Genomic DNA, 18779 nt, shown 5'->3' with positions numbered 1-18779 from the left:
ACAATTTTAAGATTATTCTTCCATATGTGGCAATAAATCATGCAAATATTGAAATAATTTGGAATATTAAAGAAATTGAGATTTCCTAGATTAAAATTAAGGGGTAAGAAGGATGATTATTACTACTACTAAAAGTACATTAAATTATATGTAAACATACTCTTAACACAACATCCCAACACTCAACCATGATCCCTAATATACAGAATTGACTCAGGGCTTTCTGAGTAAATACTAGAGTATCTAGCAAATAATAAAATATTACAATAACATTCTGAAATAAATACTAAGTTAAATGAGATGCTACTTTTATCTTGAACTTATTTTGATTCATTTGAATAAATTCTTATAGAGAAAAAGCATTTGGGAACTGTTTCTAGAAAACTACAGAGTGAAAATATTTAGTATTTAAAGATAAGCCTATTGTTTAAAATTTTTTCTGGTATTATTATTATTATTGTAACTGCAAACTATTGGTCTATGTCATGTCAATAAATACTGAAGGAGCAATTAGATATGAAGGCTTTTTTTTTTTCCTAAATCTAAGTAAGTGTCATTTCTTTTTACTCCACTAGAGGGTAGTCTCTCAAAACTGGGGTTGGAGTTATGACTAGCCTGCTTTTGACCTGTTGATATATTAATCCTCATGTTCCATTCTCCTCAACAAGATGTTTCTTTAGTATACTAATTAAGGTTGTAAAACATGCATTTTTAAAACTGCTTTTTGATTTTTTCATAGATGTTCTTTGAGAAATATGCACTGCTATGTGTTCCTGTGTTTTCCAAATTTCTGGTAATTAATAAAAATGTTTTACATATATGGCTTATATAGTATATTTTCCTGGAAAATATCCTCTCAGAGTTAATAGGCCTAAGAACAAAGATAAATAATATTTTTTATAATTTAGCTTATTACAATTGAATTATTTCCCCAGAGTGGTAAAAAAATATATCCTAAATACACACACACACACACACACACACAGATATACAAACACACCTACACATGTACCCATTCATATGTAGCTCCTAGATTGATTACATCATATAAGGAGAAGTCAGTGAGTATAATTAGAAATACATATTTTTAAAAAGTACCCCCTCAAATGCCAATGTTGTGAATTACAGAGAGGCAAATATATGTTTTATTTTAAAAATCTGGTCAATCCAGACAAGAAATGTCATTGCTAAAAAAAAAAGTGTTATTGAACACCAAGCACATATGCTAAATTAAGTAGGATCTATAGAGAACCAAATGCCACTCAAAACAGTTGCAAGCTTCTCTTCTTAAATAATACAGTCATTGCTGAACTTCACAGAGACAGAGTTGGAGGTGTGAGTCTCTACGACGTGTTTTTAATATTTGGGAAATCCTTATCAGTAGTGTGTCCTGCCTATTTGCAGACTGAAAACATTGTTTCTCTGAATGACTGATAACCTCAAATTGAGAAAACTTGTCAAAAAATTCCCAACATTCCTCCAGAAAGGGGGAAAAAAATAAGGAAAATGATACCTAGGAAAATATGCAAGCCTGTTTCATTTATTTGTATCCTAAGCAGCAGTGTCATAGAACAGACAGTTTGTTTCAGCCAACCAGACTGGAGCAGCTGCGAGTGCTACATCTTGGCAGTCTGAAGCGATTGGCTCCTCTCTGGGGAGTGGAGGGTGTTCAGTTATTAATGACCGCTGAGCAGGCAGCACCATGTCAGTGTGACAACTGATCGGGTGAACGATGCACCACTAACCACCATGGAAACAAGGGAAAATAAAGCCAGCTCACAGGATCTCTCTTCACTGGATTGAGAACCTCAGCCTGCCGACTGAGAAAAAGAGTTCCGGGAAAAAGAAGGAATCCTGGCTGCAGCCTTCTGCCTTCCTTTATATTTTAAAATACAGAGATAAGATTACGTGCATGTGTGCATATCTATAGTACATATTTGTGTACACTTTGTTACATAGACACGCAAATGCACCTATTTACACCGGGCAAGAACACAACCATGTGATTATCTCAACCAAGGAACTGAGGAATCCAGCACGCAGGGACATCGGAGGTGGGCTAGCACTGAAACTGCTTTTCGAGGTAAGTTTAAAATACACATATCTTTTAAAATACGTTCTATTTCTTGTCACCTCGATGATCACGTTTTTACACCTAAATCCTCCTTTGATGTCTTCTTGTCTGAATTCTAAGAGCATTTTTTCTTTTATTGCACTTTTGAGAAGAAATTCACATGCAAAACCCAGCTGGCTCTGTGTGTGCCTAGCTGTGTTTGTGAGATTCTCCAACATGCATTTTACTAGCTTGAATGCCCATCAGAGGATGTGAGTGGGAGAGAAAAAGCAGTGTTGGGGGGAGGAGAAAAAGGAGGGAGACAGAAGAGAAGGGAACACTGGGGGAGAAGAGAGGAGAGGGAGAGAGAAGGAGATGAGGAAGAGAGAAGGAGACAGAAAGACAAGAGGAGAGACACGGATGAGGGGGTGCAATTTTCCTTTTTCTTCACATTATTTGTAGTGAAAAACAGATCACACATTATTCTGTGTTTTGAAATCAACCCACCAAATGGGGCATTTTTATTCTCTCTCACCCAGTGGATGCAAATTAAGGCAAATGCTGTTGTATGTTAAGAGCTAAAATCACTAAGCAGAGTAGCGGATTGAGCATATCACAAACAGTTATTGAATTTCTGCCAGGCTACATCTTACGGACTGGGGTAAATGACTTCCCTTTAATAACATCCCCTCACTGGTCTGAAGGGACAGTGCAAATGTCTGATTGCTAATGCAGCTGGAACTGCCACACACTAGGTAAAAGGATCCCATGAACCAGAAGAGTTCTAATCTTCTTTGGTAATTAACAGGATCACAGCAGGATGGCTTTAAAGTACATTTCCTATTTAAGAAGATTGTTTGTTCTAACCAACTGCTATATTCCCTTTGCTGTTATTGAGCTGGATGGCTTAATTCGGCTCTAATTTATTCATTTTTAACAATATGTCCTTGTTTCTGTGCCTCTAATTTCAGTGAAAGCAGGCTATGAATATGAGTAGAACCTTCCTAATTTAGTGAAAAGGGGATAATGTGAAAACAAAAAGAGAAGTAAATGTTCAAAATATCTACCTAGAATATACTGTGCTCTGGTACCATAAATATTACTGATATATTTCTCATCTTTAGTTTCAGAAGCAATGCCTCTGAGACAGAATTACTCTCAGTAAACTCTATGAGCATCCATGTATCGATGATTCATGGAATTCATTGTGGGTTAATTTTTACTTCCAATCTTGTAAAGGGAAGCCAGCTACTTAGAATATGCTTTCAAACAGACAACATCAATTGAGGATATTCATGGAAACATTCACTGCCCTCTTTACTGGGTCCTAGAAAGACAGTAAAAGAAACCTAGCATTTGTATTTCATCTTCTGGAGCTCTCTCCTGCCTTCTTTTAGTTCAACTAACCACATAGTTAACAGAGTCAGCTTCTTTGAAACTGTGGGTTATTTTTTTCCACAACTGTGATTTCAGAGCTATTATTGGTTTTCTAGTTTGTAATATAAGCCAAAGCAAAAAGACAATAACCAGCCACTTAGATCCTGCCACTTTCCCATAAATGTGTCAAAAAATGAATCAGTTTACAATATGTAATATAAGAAGTCAATTAATTCCAGTGACCTTTGTAAATGATGACAATAAAGCAGCTCTGACAATATGCCAGTGGCTTCGATTTTCTCTCTGTAAAATGAACAAGTTTAAGAAGAGGGTTCCTGCTCAGAGAGAAAAATGAAAGATGCTGAAGCATCAGCTTACAATATTGGCAGCTTTGCTCACTCTGCCTCAAACGCCACATGCAATCTATAAAAAAAACAAAATGATTTATTACAAAAAGGAAAAGGTGTTTTATTTGCTTTTCTGCTATTTATTAAAAGTGCTGCTTTTGAAACAGACCAGATCTGATATTCTGAGGTACCTCCTAAGTTCCTAACCAAGAGGAAAAGAAGTAGATACTCAACCCTCTGATTTCAAACTCTCATATAATGTAGCATTGCAGTATTGATTTCAGTTTTTCTTAGACCTTTTCCAGGGAAAGTTTGCATGCCAGACACACATTCTTAAATCTAACCCGCCTTATTTTAAAATTGCAATCGATGACACCTAAGAACAGTGGATTCACTGTTTAACCATAGTAAAGCTCACATACATATTTTGTGGATTACAGAGATCAGTAATGTGCCCACTTGAGTCTGAGAAATACCAACACTCCAGGCCCTCAGTGTTGTCACTCAGTGTGTGCCAGTGAGTTTGGTGATTTGATCAGCACCTACAAATGCCAGATGATGGACATATGTGTATGCCTGGAAGACTTAACCATAGTCTCCCCAAATCATGTAACTATACCAGAAATAGCAGCTTCCTGGCAAGACAAGCTTCAAAGGACCATTTTTTTCAGGGTGTCGCTTGTCACAGGCAACATGCTGAGTTAGAATGCTGATGAGTAGGTGGAATTTTTTATTTGGAGGTGGTTGTTCTTGTTATTAATGGCTGAATAAACAGTGCTACCAGACTTCTAGGCCAGTAATTTAGTGATCTATGAAAAAGGTGATCAACTTATGATGCACTAACTATATTTCACTGTTTCTTTGTTCTTTTTTTTTTTTTTTTAACATCTTTTGCTTTTGCCATATGATGGGTTTGATGTTTCACTCCTCCTCCCCAGTCTGAATTTTTTTGGGTGTAACATTCCTATGTAACATGGCACTTGGTATTTATTACAACCTAACTTGATCAGAAAGCTTTATAAACTGAGTTTAAAAAAAAAAAAAAAAACTTACCTAAGTTAAAGGTTATTACTTAATTAGCAGCCCCTGAAAATGGGCATAGGTGAGGTATCTGTTGGTGAATCTAAAGGAGATCATTAAAAGAAAGCTAATAGCAGGCTAAAAAATGAGTTCTTACTTCTAGTCTCAATAAGGATGCTCCTCTAAAATGATTTAAAATAATGTGGCTCCAGCCAGTCTGAAGAAACACTAGACATGCGTACAGCCCACTAAAATGTTCCATGTAGACCTGGTTCTGAGAGTTTAACTACTTATGTATCATTGTTTGGCACATGAAACTAAATAAATCAGGTAAACTCTAGGCAAAACATCAGTACATCTTGTCCGTGCTGTCAAAGATAAAGCTGTCTGATATTGGCTATGCAATGAGTACTTAGGAAAGCTTCACTGTGTGACAACTGAACATAGCTCCTGCTCAGGGAATTCCTCCCCTCTCCTTCTGAAAAAGTGATGTCTTGTTAGACAGCTACGAAGTCACTAGTAAAACATGATAACAATTATTTCTTTAGCCACAATGTGAAAGGAAAGGAAGTCAAATTCTAATATAAAGACAGTAGCTGGTGCCAGAGGATGGGAAAAGGAAGAGAGATAAATCAAAATGTTTTTCTAACTTGTTGAAAGGAATTGAAGGTCTCAATAGATGCTATTTAGAGGTCATTAAATACAGGATTAACAAGGAAGACTTAATGCCCATCTCAAATCTTTCTGAAGAAGTACAGTACCTACAGGCTATCTACTATATTTGCATAATTGTCAAGTTTGTATACACCTGCTTTCTATTATGTTAATTCATCTTTAGGCCATAATAAGGGAAGAATTATCTATGGTGCCATTAATAAAAACACATTACACAGCTTCAGTATATGGGAATATAGAAGGGAGACATGCTTTCATAGAATAGAATTTTTTGAATTGAAAGAGACAGTAGTAGCTAGTCTAATATGTTTATTTGGTAGGTGAAAAAAACTGAGACTGAAAGGGTTTGAAATCGTTATAATGTAATATACTGTACTTTGTATTCACCCAGCTATTGATTGGAGAGGCCCAGGTTAGAACTCCTTACAATACTTCCTCCAACATTCCATTAAAATTCTGCCTCCTTAGCCTTTCAAATATAATGTTTTCTCAAAAAACTATCTGAAAAAAATCCCCCCAGACTCACAGATATGTGCAAAAAAGAGATATGTTTATTCAGATAATCAAGCATTCTAAAAGCAAAAGCCAATATTCAATAACAGAAGCAGCAATGATTTATTAAGTATATAACACCCAAATATTTCAAAACCGTAATTCATCTTTTGAATGTGGTTTACTATATTCTGTAAAGAGTCATAAATATTAGAGTTTTGCCCTGTTTTTAAAACATGTTAATAATAATAATGACACTATCCTTCACTTACAGAGACTCAGCTATCGATCATCCACTATAAGTTTTAAGGTTTTCCAAGAATTCTGAGGAGCCTCTCCACATCTGTTTTTACTTGGGTTCACTATAAATAATTTAAAGCACTTAACATGTGCCTTATTTTTTTATATACAGTGTCCATTCTCAGGATCCATGCTTTGCTTATACATCTCATTGGAAAACAATAAACATCAGGATAGCAATCCGTCTCCTTCTCTCCCTCCCCTACTCCATCCCAACTTACTTTCTGATTTCTAGAGTCAGAGTGGGAGCTCCAGTAGGCAATGACATCTCCTTAGTATCACAATCCTCTTCTTTTCTTTTGGGCAAATTTCTCTGTTTTTAAATGTGCTCTCCAAATTTTGCTTAACATAATAGTAATTAATTGACTCAACTTGTAAGAAAGATACAAAATATAAACACAGTAATTGTGAATATTTGTTTAAAGCTCTACCATTTACAGAGCAATTTTTCAACAATTACTTTGCTCCTCACAACGATCTGGTGAAGTAGGGTAGATATGATGATGATGAACATCTTTAAGACAGGAGAATGAGGTTCTGTGAGGTTAGAGACTTGCTAACATGTTGAGGTGCAAGGGTCTCTGACTCCAGAGAGTAGAAGAAAATATGGGTGTAGCACTGGTCCCTGGCATTTCTGAAGTTAGTAATAAATGTCAGTTCCCTTTTTATTGAACTTCCACTCTAGATCTTACCCTTCCAACAACTATGTTTTTGTACCATGCCACACCATATCTGGATAGATTTTTGCAAATTAAAATCTTTATTTCTTAAATCACAGCTATTGCTATGCCTGAGTTAAATTTAAAAAAAAACAAAAAAACAAACCAAAAAAAAAAACCCACAACCCACATCTATTCTTGGAGAAAAAGACTGTATGTTGTTCTACCTACTCATCCATATGTTTGTCTGACAGCATTAGCACTTTGATAAACAGATACTTGGCAAAGGTCTCAAAAACTGGATAAAATGAGATGAGTAAATTATTTAGGGATTTTCCAGGTTACTAAAAATTACGAACAAAGTCTCCAAAGTCACTTAAGAACCCCCAATGGATCAAGTGTCAACATAAAAGCAACTTCTTTAGCATCTCCTTTCTGGTTTGTCTTGGGGAGAAAATGACACACTAAATAAGATAAAAATATTAGTTAATTTGAAAGTAAACTGGTATATTTGTAAACTATTAAAGTCAAAATGCCAGTAAACTTACATACATTATTCTGTGAGCCCTTTCTAGGGGAGATTTTGTCTGTCAAAAGTCATACAGATCTTGAAATGAATAAAAATCCCTTTAAAACATATTCTAAAGTTTGTCATTTCACGCTTTACTTCCAGGAGGTGAAGCATTCCACAGATAATCAGCTATTCTACTCAGGGAAGGAGTTTAAACATCACCACTTTTTGCATGTCTGCATAAAAAAGGCCCACTGAATCAGTTAAAGGTTAGCATCAATAGGCAACATTCTCTATTTCCTGAAGCTCCTGGGATCTAATTCCCTGAGGAACAATGCAAGAGGCACTGTTTCCCAATTGGTACAAAACAGGACTTGAGGAATGGCAGAATGTGTTCTCCCGGGATTAAGGCCCCAAAGGTGAAGCTCGGGACTCCCAACACTTACAAGTGACATGAATAATAGTAGATATTTTAACTATAGAAGACATTTAAGAGACTTCGTTTTCACTGTGGTAAACAGGTTTGATTTGGACTTATAACTTTTTTCAAAAATTATCAAATTAATAACGACTACAATGAAATGAAGGCAAATATTTTAGTGGATTCATTCCCTGGGGTAACATTTGTTCTATAATTTATAGTCTCATAATGTTGAGAGATCAAAGCATTTAAGTAACATTGTCAACTAATTTGCAGCTTACCTTTCTTAAGGAAAAAAAAAATGTTAAAAACAGACGTATTTTTCAAACATACAATTCATGTTGATTTTTATGTCATTAGACTGTTTACTGTATCGCTATATTTATATGCCTCCAAAATATGGACTTTTAATGGGGTCTAAGTTTAATTCTATTTTTATCAAAACTCAGTCACTCAGAAATACCAAACACTGAACATGTTCTACAAAAAGTATTCAACATCTGTAGAATATGTGGAACCACAATGACCTTTATTGAAATTTCAATAGTTGCAGGAAATAATTTCAATATATATCTATACAGATATTTTGATTTCTACAAAGGCCAAGGTGTTAATGGCCTTACACTGCAGGTGCCCAAGGCATTGAGAACAAAAAAGATACAGCAAGTGAAGAGAGAATTGAGTCTAGGTCACAATGCTATAGCATTGAAAAGAAAGTGCAACAGAATAGAATGGAAAGAGCAAAACAAGGTGACTGCCATATATGAAAGATAAACATACTCTAACAACATATAAACTTTGAAAGCTCTATTCATAGTCATTCTTGAATGAAAAATATATAAAATGCCATTATAAGATATAAACTTCATCCAAGTCAATTTGTTGTGTGACTAGCTGAACTGACTCACTTACCAAACACATAGTTTATATTTGTTCCTCATATTGTCATTTATTACCCACATATTTTTTACACAAACACTACAGTTGTTTAAAGAGTGTCATAAGGTGATGTTCAGCTAACTTTTTAAAATCAGTGAGGCATTTTCCAAACCACCATTTCCTTAATCAATTACTTTTTAATGAGGAAGCAAAATTTATGTAAATATCAAAGTCTCATTTTTACATTTAGGCTATAAATTATACCATAATATGCTGCTGTTGGGCAAAATAATCAAAGTAATGAAGAATTAAAACAAATGTTATGACATAAATTAATATAAGCAGAGACCTTATACATTCAAACCACATCATCTCTCTTAGACAGTCCTTTACTGGCTAAAGGAATGGTAGTAATACTGGCAGATCTCGTTTACAACATACAAACATTTTCCGTGCCAAACATTGTGCTAAGCACTTAACATACATTTTCTCATTTAATCGTCATAACAACCGTACTATGGAAGCACTATGTTTAACCCATTTTACCAACGTGAAAAATAAGGCTTAGAGAAGAAAAGTAACTTGCCATAACTAATGAAGAACAGGAAAAGGAACCTAGCTCTCAAGAACATGCCTTTGTACATGAGGCAACACTGCCTCCCATTGGTACTGCCTAAATATAGCTAGTTTATATCGCCTTCCAAGAGTCAGATTCTCTATCAAAATACAAAAACTCCATTTATAGTTTCATATCATGCATTCTGCTCATACTAGAATATTATATCTTTGTAGGATTCTTCTTTTGTTTCTGAGAAAGGAGTGATGCTTTACTTATTTATATTTGAGTTTCGCGATCCACTAGATTAACTAAAATAATTTTTTGCAGTTCAGTTCACAGCCAGACCTGTGAACCGGCAGCTTATAGCTTCCTCTCTCATCATTTTTCCATCAAGTAGAAGTCAACATACTTCTTTACCTGAGGTCATGCAGTATAAGTGACACGAAAGAAAAATGCAAAACTTAGCTCGTTGGCCTCAAATTTCATTATTTATAATAAGGTGTCCTTGTATCTAGTTCCAAATTTTGGACACTTTTTCCCCCTCATGCATTCTCTTTTAAATGATGAACATGAAAATAGTCTGAATACAATTTCATTGCTACTATGAGCATCAATTTTCAATGAAATTCATCAATCTTCCTCAGTATGCATAAGCTTCTAGCCCTGCAAGGTTAACTGATGAAAGCTGTAACTTGCTTTTCAAACTGAGGATGCTGAGCCAAACCTAAAACTTTAGTAGAAGCGTTCTGTACTAGCTGTTTGTAAAACTTCAGCATTTCTTGCTGTGTCACCTCCTGAAAAGACTATCAGGGGAGTCCTTCGACTTGACTGTTCTACGAAACAAAATCTGAAAGTAAAATTAAAGCAAAAATGTTGTTGAGGATTCCTCCAGTGATTAAAAATGGAGTTTAGAGAGCTCACATCAACATATATTTTCTGTTCAAAATGAAGATTTTTTTTGAAATTATAAGCAATTAGACAACTGAAAAAATAAATTCAATTTTGAGGTGATAAAAGGTTAAAGTACTGTGAATCATGAATAACTTAACATATAAGAAATAAAGAAGGACATGTATAATTTTAAATTAAACTTTTGGGGTTTTTTTCCTGCTACTTCTTATATACAACAAAGACAAGGAAGAGGAGGAGAAAGAGAAAGAAGAGGAAGATGTTGGGCAACATTTATTTAACATGCTCCACAGCCTGGAACCTGGGTAAGCTCTTTGTTCACCTCCTCTCATTTCACTTTGGTTCCATGAGGGAACCGAGGCTTGAAATGGAGAAGCATTTGCCCACCTTCGCTCAGTGGAAAGGTCCTGATTTGAATCCTGAATGTCTGACTCTGAAGCCCATGTTATTGTGTCTTCCTTAGCATATATTTCTCTCTTTTTTTTTTAATTTCAATAGGTTTTTGGGAAACAGATGGTGTCTGGTTACATGAATAAATTATTTAGAGGTGATTTCTGAGGTTTTGGTGCACCCATCACCCAAGCAGTGTACACTGTACCTAATGCCTTATCACAGATTTCTTAGAATAAGCATAATATATTAATCCTTAGAGAAGCATTTGACTTTTTATGCAGAAGCATCTAACAACAGGCTCTTTCTACAGTTTGAAACTCAGCCAAGATCAGGAGTATATATATAATAATATGCTCAAACTTTATATATAATAAAAAATATATATAATATATTAAAATATTTATAACATATATAGATTTAAAATAAACATAATAAATGTATCAAACTTTACAGTTTTACCACATGGTACAACCTGATTAGTATAATATTATTTCATAAATAATATAATGATAATGAACACAATATAATTCAACTAATCTAGAAGTATTACTTGTGGATTTTCTACTTAAACATTCTTATTAATCTGTGTAATTTTAGAAGTGTAATGTATGTAAAAATATCATGGTTGAATTCCAGGAGGATTTATGAACATCTAAGATCTTTATCATTTCTTAGGGAATGGAAATCACTAATGAAATAAGGAAAGTTTTCTTGATCATAAATATCTTGCAAATTGAACAAGTATAACAATGTTTTAACCTTATTCTTTCGACCCTGAATATTGCTCACCAGATTTGAAAATATTTGAAAACTTTTAAATATCTTTCTATATTTTGTAAAGATGATGAACATTTATAAGTTTAAAATTCTCCCATGAAGAGTTTTTCCTGTCCAGAATGGTAACTCCTCCTCCTTGATCACCACATTCTGCCTCCACCCCTGCTAGTAGTATACCAAATTCTCAACCCCATTTAAGCATGATGCTTTCTTTTCACATCATCATATTTAGTTTTTAAGCAATGTGCTGCTCTGGATTTTACTTGATAGAGATTTTATGTCTTTGAAAGAAGAAATATTCTAAGATAATATCTTACCACTTATTCATTTAGACATTTCATCTCATGGTCATTTAATCAACGACCATGATATAGATACATCCCTAGTCATTGAACAGAACCTTGGCATACTGATAAGGAAGAATGTCTCTATGATACAGCAAGTAGAATCATATATTTGTACCTGTGATGATGTACTACCAAACTCACTTGGGTACTTTTAATGTGTGATCTCAGAATCTGTAAGAATAACACCTAAGAATCCATATTTATTTTCTGCACAAAGTTACAGAATTATTGGGTAAAGATTCAAGGCTTTTTTCTTTGTCCACTGTCTACCATTTTTGTTTTAGATTTAATGAAAAAAAAATTACTTGAGACAATCAATTGCTTGAATTAATACAGAATATATATAGGTACAACAGGTACAATAGGTATACTGTCTTGTATAATTCCTGAGAAATATACAAGAAAAATAACAGGTTAAATAGGTATATTGTCTTGTATCTTTCCTGAGAAGACTGAGAAGAGGGTATAGCTAAATGAGTTAGGGGTTTGATTTTAAGGGATCTGACTGGGACATTCAAAGTAAATGACCTCAGTTAATATGTAATAATGAAAGGCTGTGGTAAACATAGTTCCTATCTCTGCTGTCCCTGATCTAAAAAGGTATACCATCCACAGTCATTTCTTGGCAGTCAGGTGATATCTCTAGGGTACTAGGTTATGTATCCTTAGGAGAAACACCTACCAAAAATGGACAAACCTCTTCTGCCCACATGTTCATGAACTCCAATTTTCATACACTATATCTCATTCCATATGGAACTCAAATGAGGGTCACCCAGAAACTGCCACCAATATGATTAATGAGTAAACTCTACACTGCCCGTCAATTTCTTTTAAAACAAAATGAGTCAGAATATAACGGAATCCCTATATTGAGACAGATGTTACAGATTTTAGGTCACTTATTAAGTGACTTAAAGACATAATTAGAACCCAAACCAGGTGACTCAATCCTTGCCCAGTGGGTATTTCATAGCACATTGACTACAATCACAGTTTTAAAAAGTTTGGACCATATGCTCCTGTCAAATCATTCTTTTTTTTAATGCATCACGATGACCAAAAGTTCTCAAACTCAACCCTATAAACTCAGCAGTGTCTTCTCTGTGAAGGGCCCATATTGGTGGAACCTCTTAGCTGCTGGAGTTTAGCAGAAGCACAATTCACTGTCATCCAGTCAGTTTTCAAGATGTCTCTTTAGATTGTCATTTTGTTGACAGTAATGTGTTGCTGCTGCTTTGCATCAAGCATGTTAATTACTCGAGTCTGGAGTTTTGAGTTTGTGACCTAAAGTGATTTTAGCTGAAGAGTTATTTTGTTTTGTTTAAATCAGTCAAATAAAAGAGAGACAGAAAAATTACTAAGCGGAGGTCCACAAGTATAATGAAAGAATGGAAACCATAGAAATAGCAAGTTTGAAGTTTCATACCTATCTAAAAAATAAATAGAATAATCCAGCTTCTTCGTGCTATTCTATTAGAAACTTCCACTACTCTGGGACATTCCATCTCAAATTTAAAAAGTTCTGAAACCATTCTTCACTAATTCTCTTTCCTAGGGCCATAAAAGACTTTATAACACGTATAAAATAATTACAATCATTGAAATCATAAATCTCATTGTAAACTTATTTTTTTAAATGTTAATTAAAACCCCATTGTAGACCATATAGTATAGGACAACCAGCACTCAAGTCCCCGAGTTGCTAAAATTTAAACATTGCTGACAATAACATGGTCTTTTTTAAGACTACAGTGTCCATTTATCATAGTGACTTCACAGTTTTCGTTTCTCTCTTATTTTTACTCTAATTAGAACTTTGTGTGAGTACTAATGAATGTTGTTAAATTTTAACAATATATATTAGACTTTGTTTCCTACAAAATGTAACCATATCTCAAGTAATAACAACTCAAAAAACCTGTATTAGCATTTCTGCAGATTTATAGTTATAATTGTACTTCTTTATCTCTATCTATTCCATTGCCAACAAGCATACATGCATACGTTTATACTTTCACACACAGACCAATACTGGATTTTTTTTAATATTTGACAACTACTAATAGTTTTTACCAGTTTATAAATAATTAACTAAGTCTAGCCACACTGATTTGCACCTGCTTTCCAGGACTTTTTCTTCTTCTAAGACATGTCATATAACTAACATGGTAAATAGCATGATACATTTTTAGAATTATTTTCATAGAAATAACCAGAAAAATATCTACTAGGCAAGCAAAATTCTACAATCTTTTATGATAATCAGAGCAAAATGGCATTTAAGTAGTTTTATTTTGCTCTGCCATTTCTCCTGTTCCAATATTTTCACCTATAAGTTTAAGTTACAGCAAATTCTAATGAGTTCTTATCCATATGATGACTTCTTAATATGATAGTGATTAACATTTAGTAACCACTTTGTATGTGTCTGGTGCAGAAGAACTTTTTTATACTATGAACTTTTAATGCATTATTTTATTTAATTTTTACAACATCCCTTTGAAGTAGATACTATCATCACTCACCTTTCAGTAGATGAGGAAACAATGGCTGCAGCAGAGAAAGAATGAGAGTCCATGCCTGATCCCTTAATGACTAGGCTACTTCTATTGAACACCATTTTGAGAGTACCAGAGAGCAAAATAAGGCATTTGAATTCTCAATTCAAGAAATCTTGGGGTTAAGTGTGAAACAAAATGAGAATACTGAAAAGTGATACTCCTGTAATATGCATGTGGGGGAAAAGCTACATTTTCATTTTCACTTCCCCAGGTTAACATTCTTCATATCTCTGAGTTTGGGCCTATATTCAGGCAACTTTTTTGAAAGGCAAATTTGCTGGAGGATGCCTTCATTCATGCATGCATGCACATACATACGCCTTTACTATTCACATCTTGAGCCAATTTTGCAGAGTTGGAAATGATGAAACTCCAGGTACAGGAGAGACAAAAGTCATATGATTTTCTTTCTCCCACTCCCTCTGTGTCCCATTTTCCTGTAAATGTTTTGTTCTGTAATCCACAGTTCAAATTTATTGTAAAGAATGAAACAATTTCTTTTGTTATCTGCTTTAGATTTACCAAACTCTACATTTTGTTCTAGAAATTGTTCTCACTTCTGTTGTTAATGCTCCATGTTTATATATTTTGATACGATGTCACTTTAGTAACTAATACCATCACTTCTATTGAAGCTGATATCAATTTTTTAAAAGGCTGAGGGGATATTGTATGTGAAACTACTTAGTATGGTTGCCAGCAATAATTTTAAATCATGCTAAATAATAGAAAAGTCTCATCATTAATCCCCCTATCTAGTCTTTTTGATTCGGGGTTTTTTAGAACAAATGCTAAAGAAAAATTTTTAAATGTGAAGAAAAGGAAAATTAATAGTAGGGATGAAAAGTGTGGAGGACTTGCCACAAGCAATGAGATGTTAATGTATTTACAATAAGCTGTAAGCAACACTTCTTATCAAATTAAAAATATGCGTACAAATACCCAGGCTCTCATCCCATTGGAAGGAGGGCAAAATCTATTTAGAATGAGAGGGTCATGGCTTCTAGAACAGTGGGGAAGACAGGAAAAGCAGAGAAAAGGGGACAGTCCCTCACACAAAAGAGGAAGAAAAATAAAAAGAAGAGATGGGGAGTTCCAGATATAATAGCTCTTACAAGTGATTTGGGACTAAAATGTGAATCTACTTGCCAGAATACAGACAGCAGAGGCATGACCACAGACTTTCAGAAGCTCCCAGTCCAGAGCTATTTCCTACTTTCTTACTAAAGATCTCATTGAGACAATAATATATTCTTAACTCTGTAGATTGCAAATATGTATTTTCAAATAAAATAACACAAAATCTTTGAAGTGCCCTTTAAAAATTAATTTGAGTCTTCTTCATGAAATAAAGAATTCTTATGTCAATAGGCTGAAAAATTACAAAACAGATGTCAAATAACCTTCATTTTGCAACAACATTCTATGAATCTGACATGTAGTTATTTCAGTTAACATCATGTATAAAACTCAGAAACTCAGAAATTATGCATCCAAAGAAAGGAATACTAATTCATGACAGCATGTTGAAAATAGCAGATGAGAACAATACACCACAACAGTACATAAACTGGCCAAATGACACTGCATACATTCACGTCTTCCATGACAACAAAAACTTACTGACAATTGACATCTGGTTTGCTCCCTTATTCTGCAAATCACAAAAATGGGTTGCTGTAGCAACTGCCACATGCAATTTAGTTGGCTGGGGGGAAAACACCCTTAGAGTACTTTCTAAGAAACAAATACAGCATGTATTTTTATTGTTCCTCCCACCCTAAATTGAACAAATCTCCTGACAGGTCTATTTTCTCATAGCTTTAAAAATGGGCTTGCTCTCTGTTGTTTGCATTTATATTACGTGTACTACCAATTTATGCAAATGGTGAAAAGAAAAAAAATCCATAAAAATATAAAAGAAAAAATCCATAAAAATATAAAAGAAATAGATGAAGATTGCCTGAGTCACATGAATGTGATAGGGCCATTGCCTTTTATAGCATCCCCACTTTTTCTCATTGACAGCTCTTTTAGCCAGTTTAACTCCACTGATGTATGTATCAAATCTATGAGTGACACTCCCAGGAATACACAACACCTCAATTCTTAATGCACCAGCAAGGGCACGCTTATTTTTCTGAATCAGAAACAAGAGCAAGTACAAATAATAGGCAGCTAATTTTCTTAGAAACATATTTGTAATCTCACAGTAACACATAACATAGTCTGTTTCCAAGGATACAGCAGAGGACCTTAGAACATATAATACCAACATTGGTGCACATTAGAGCAGACAAATTAGCACCTACACGCTAAATAAAATGGGAGGAATACTCATCCCTTACCTACTTACTTCTTAACTGGGAACTAAGAGAAGAGGCAAACTATCTGGAACATTTAAAGCCCTGAATGTGGAACAATTAAAGCTCAAGTCATTGTTCTCCTTATTTAAGGGCAAGTTTGACAACTGTTCAAACTCTACAGACGTTGGTCTGATGTGGGAAGGTCAACTTTTTTGAAGGATCTTAACTATCATCCCTTGAAATAATAGAAATCTCTTCTCTCTAGAAACTCACTGGTTTTGAGAAACTCTCTAAGAAAAACAGTCCAATTAAAAACACACAAATAAAATGAAAAACAGATGTCTTCTACCATCACCATTTTTGCCACGTGTAAACTTCTCATGAACTTCTCACCACCCGCGGCTTGAGATAAAGGCTCGCTATTTTGAGGCAGAGACTCAAATATAGCAAGAGTTGATGAAGTATGGCTGCTAAGAGATGCGAGGGACTTATAAATAACATTAAGATAACAGGAATTAAAGTCTCGGTGTGTGAAAATACTGTATATCTAGGATGCAGATAAAAACTGTCCTTACAGATCTTGCAGGGAAAAGTACCTGACTATACTGTATAAAACTTCTGCTATACCATTTAATCATACTAAAAAAAAAAAAAAAAAAAAAAAAAAAAAAAAAAAAAAATCAACACACAAATAGATTTCTTTTCCACTGTTCTCAATTTAAAAATAATTGGAGAAATGTGTGTTTTGTTTAGAAGAGTAAAGGAAAACATTCATTCGATAGTACCACATAGAATCATTTGCTTAATAGCATTTCTAATATGTTATGCATTTATTCAATCTACTTCTTTCTATATTAAAATGCAAAAGCAATTACTCTGGATATAAATCCTAGAAAACAATCAAAGTTTCTATTAAATCAGAGGAGAGACAGTTAAGCTGCAATGTGATTTGCAGATGCTCATGAATAGACAATACTTAGAATTTCTCTCACTAGAATGTGAAAAAGATAGATGGGAGAGATTCAGAAACTTCCTTCTTTCCCCTTTCCCTCTGTCTCTCCTCCCCTCCCTTCTTCCTTCTCTCTTTCCTCTCCCATTTTTTCTTTCTTTTTAGGCAGACTTTGAAGAAAAGTTTTTATATAAAGTCTAATAATTTAAATTATATGGGCATGTAAAATTGCCTTATATTACAATGCCAGCCCTACAGCAGGTAGAAAATTCCTTTCAACATTCTATTGTAAATAGTTTATACTCAACTGATCAGTCACAGGGGAATATGGGCAAATTCAACCTCCTACCTCCTTTGTTTCTAAAAAGAAATTCTGGGTAGTTCTTTGTATACTTACATTAAAGTCATTTCTGTTCAGTAAAAACTCAAAATAAGCATGTTGAAGAAGGGGCAATGGATAAAAAGATTCTGTGCATGTATAACAAGCATTCTGTATTTTACCTTATCTGAACAGAATTTTAGAATCTACATGCTTTAATTGGGGCTCTAGTAAAGTAATAATCTCAAATATGAAATTCAATAGATGCGTCTCATGCTCTGATTAAATGTCAAGGCCACAGATTTGTTATTTCGGATCTAGTGAGCAATAATTTTGTTGGCTAATAATAAACTCCCAAAGATTTATTTGCAACATTTGGCTGTCCATTTCAAAGCTCTGGGTCATGCTATAGTATTTCCAATTCTGCAGCTAATATTATAGAATCTAGCATGCAAAGCTTAAACTTCTAAGTAAATTTTACTAGTTTCATGTGTGCTGAATAGACTTTGAGTTCTTCTGCTGAAATTTTGCACCAAAAATATTTCCCAGTCTCAATTTGCAGCAAATATTGAGATATTGTCTTGATTTGCATAAACTTTTCCTTAGCAAAGTATATATGGCTTTCTTTACAATACTGTTTTTTATTTTTATTTACAGAATACAATACACTGTCTTCTGTTAAGTGTCACTTTCTAGTGCAGATTCTTAACCCCAGTCTAGGTTTGGAGACACAAACCTCACAGATTGTTGATGTATTACATTTGATCACTATCAGCTGGCAACAAGCATAGTCTGGCCTGCAGCCACACCAAACCAATTTTCTCGAGGACTTTTCTCAGTACTTAACACTCAATTATATTAATGTTTATTATTGCTCTTTTTGTTGTTGATACAGCTTTTTACATTAATTCCGGAAGTCTGT

The 18779-nt window shown here is 34.2% G+C and overlaps 2 protein-coding genes across 5 annotated transcripts in view; one reads left to right on the top strand and one right to left on the bottom strand.

Moving 5' to 3' along the window:
* The window catches only part of IMMP2L (inner mitochondrial membrane peptidase subunit 2), an 869510-nt gene that overhangs the window by 411475 nt on the left and 439256 nt on the right, over window positions 1-18779 (bottom strand). The window lies entirely within an intron of this gene.
* The window catches only part of LRRN3 (leucine rich repeat neuronal 3), a 33885-nt gene continuing 16393 nt past the window's right edge, over window positions 1288-18779 (top strand). Inside the window, exons 1-2 of one of the 2 annotated variants that reach the window (XM_050782653.1) lie at window positions 1288-2083; window positions 10426-10507. The gene's annotated coding sequence lies outside the window, so the exon portion shown is untranslated. The remainder of the gene's footprint in view (window positions 2084-10425; window positions 10508-18779) is intronic. The other variant, XM_050782654.1, reaches the window with a different exon arrangement.

This window comes from Macaca thibetana, chromosome 3 (genome assembly GCF_024542745.1).
Source record: "Macaca thibetana thibetana isolate TM-01 chromosome 3, ASM2454274v1, whole genome shotgun sequence".
Lineage (NCBI taxonomy): Eukaryota > Metazoa > Chordata > Mammalia > Primates > Cercopithecidae > Macaca > Macaca thibetana.
The sequence above is the reverse complement of the archived record's forward strand: the minus strand, read 5'-3'. Positions and strand labels throughout refer to the sequence as shown.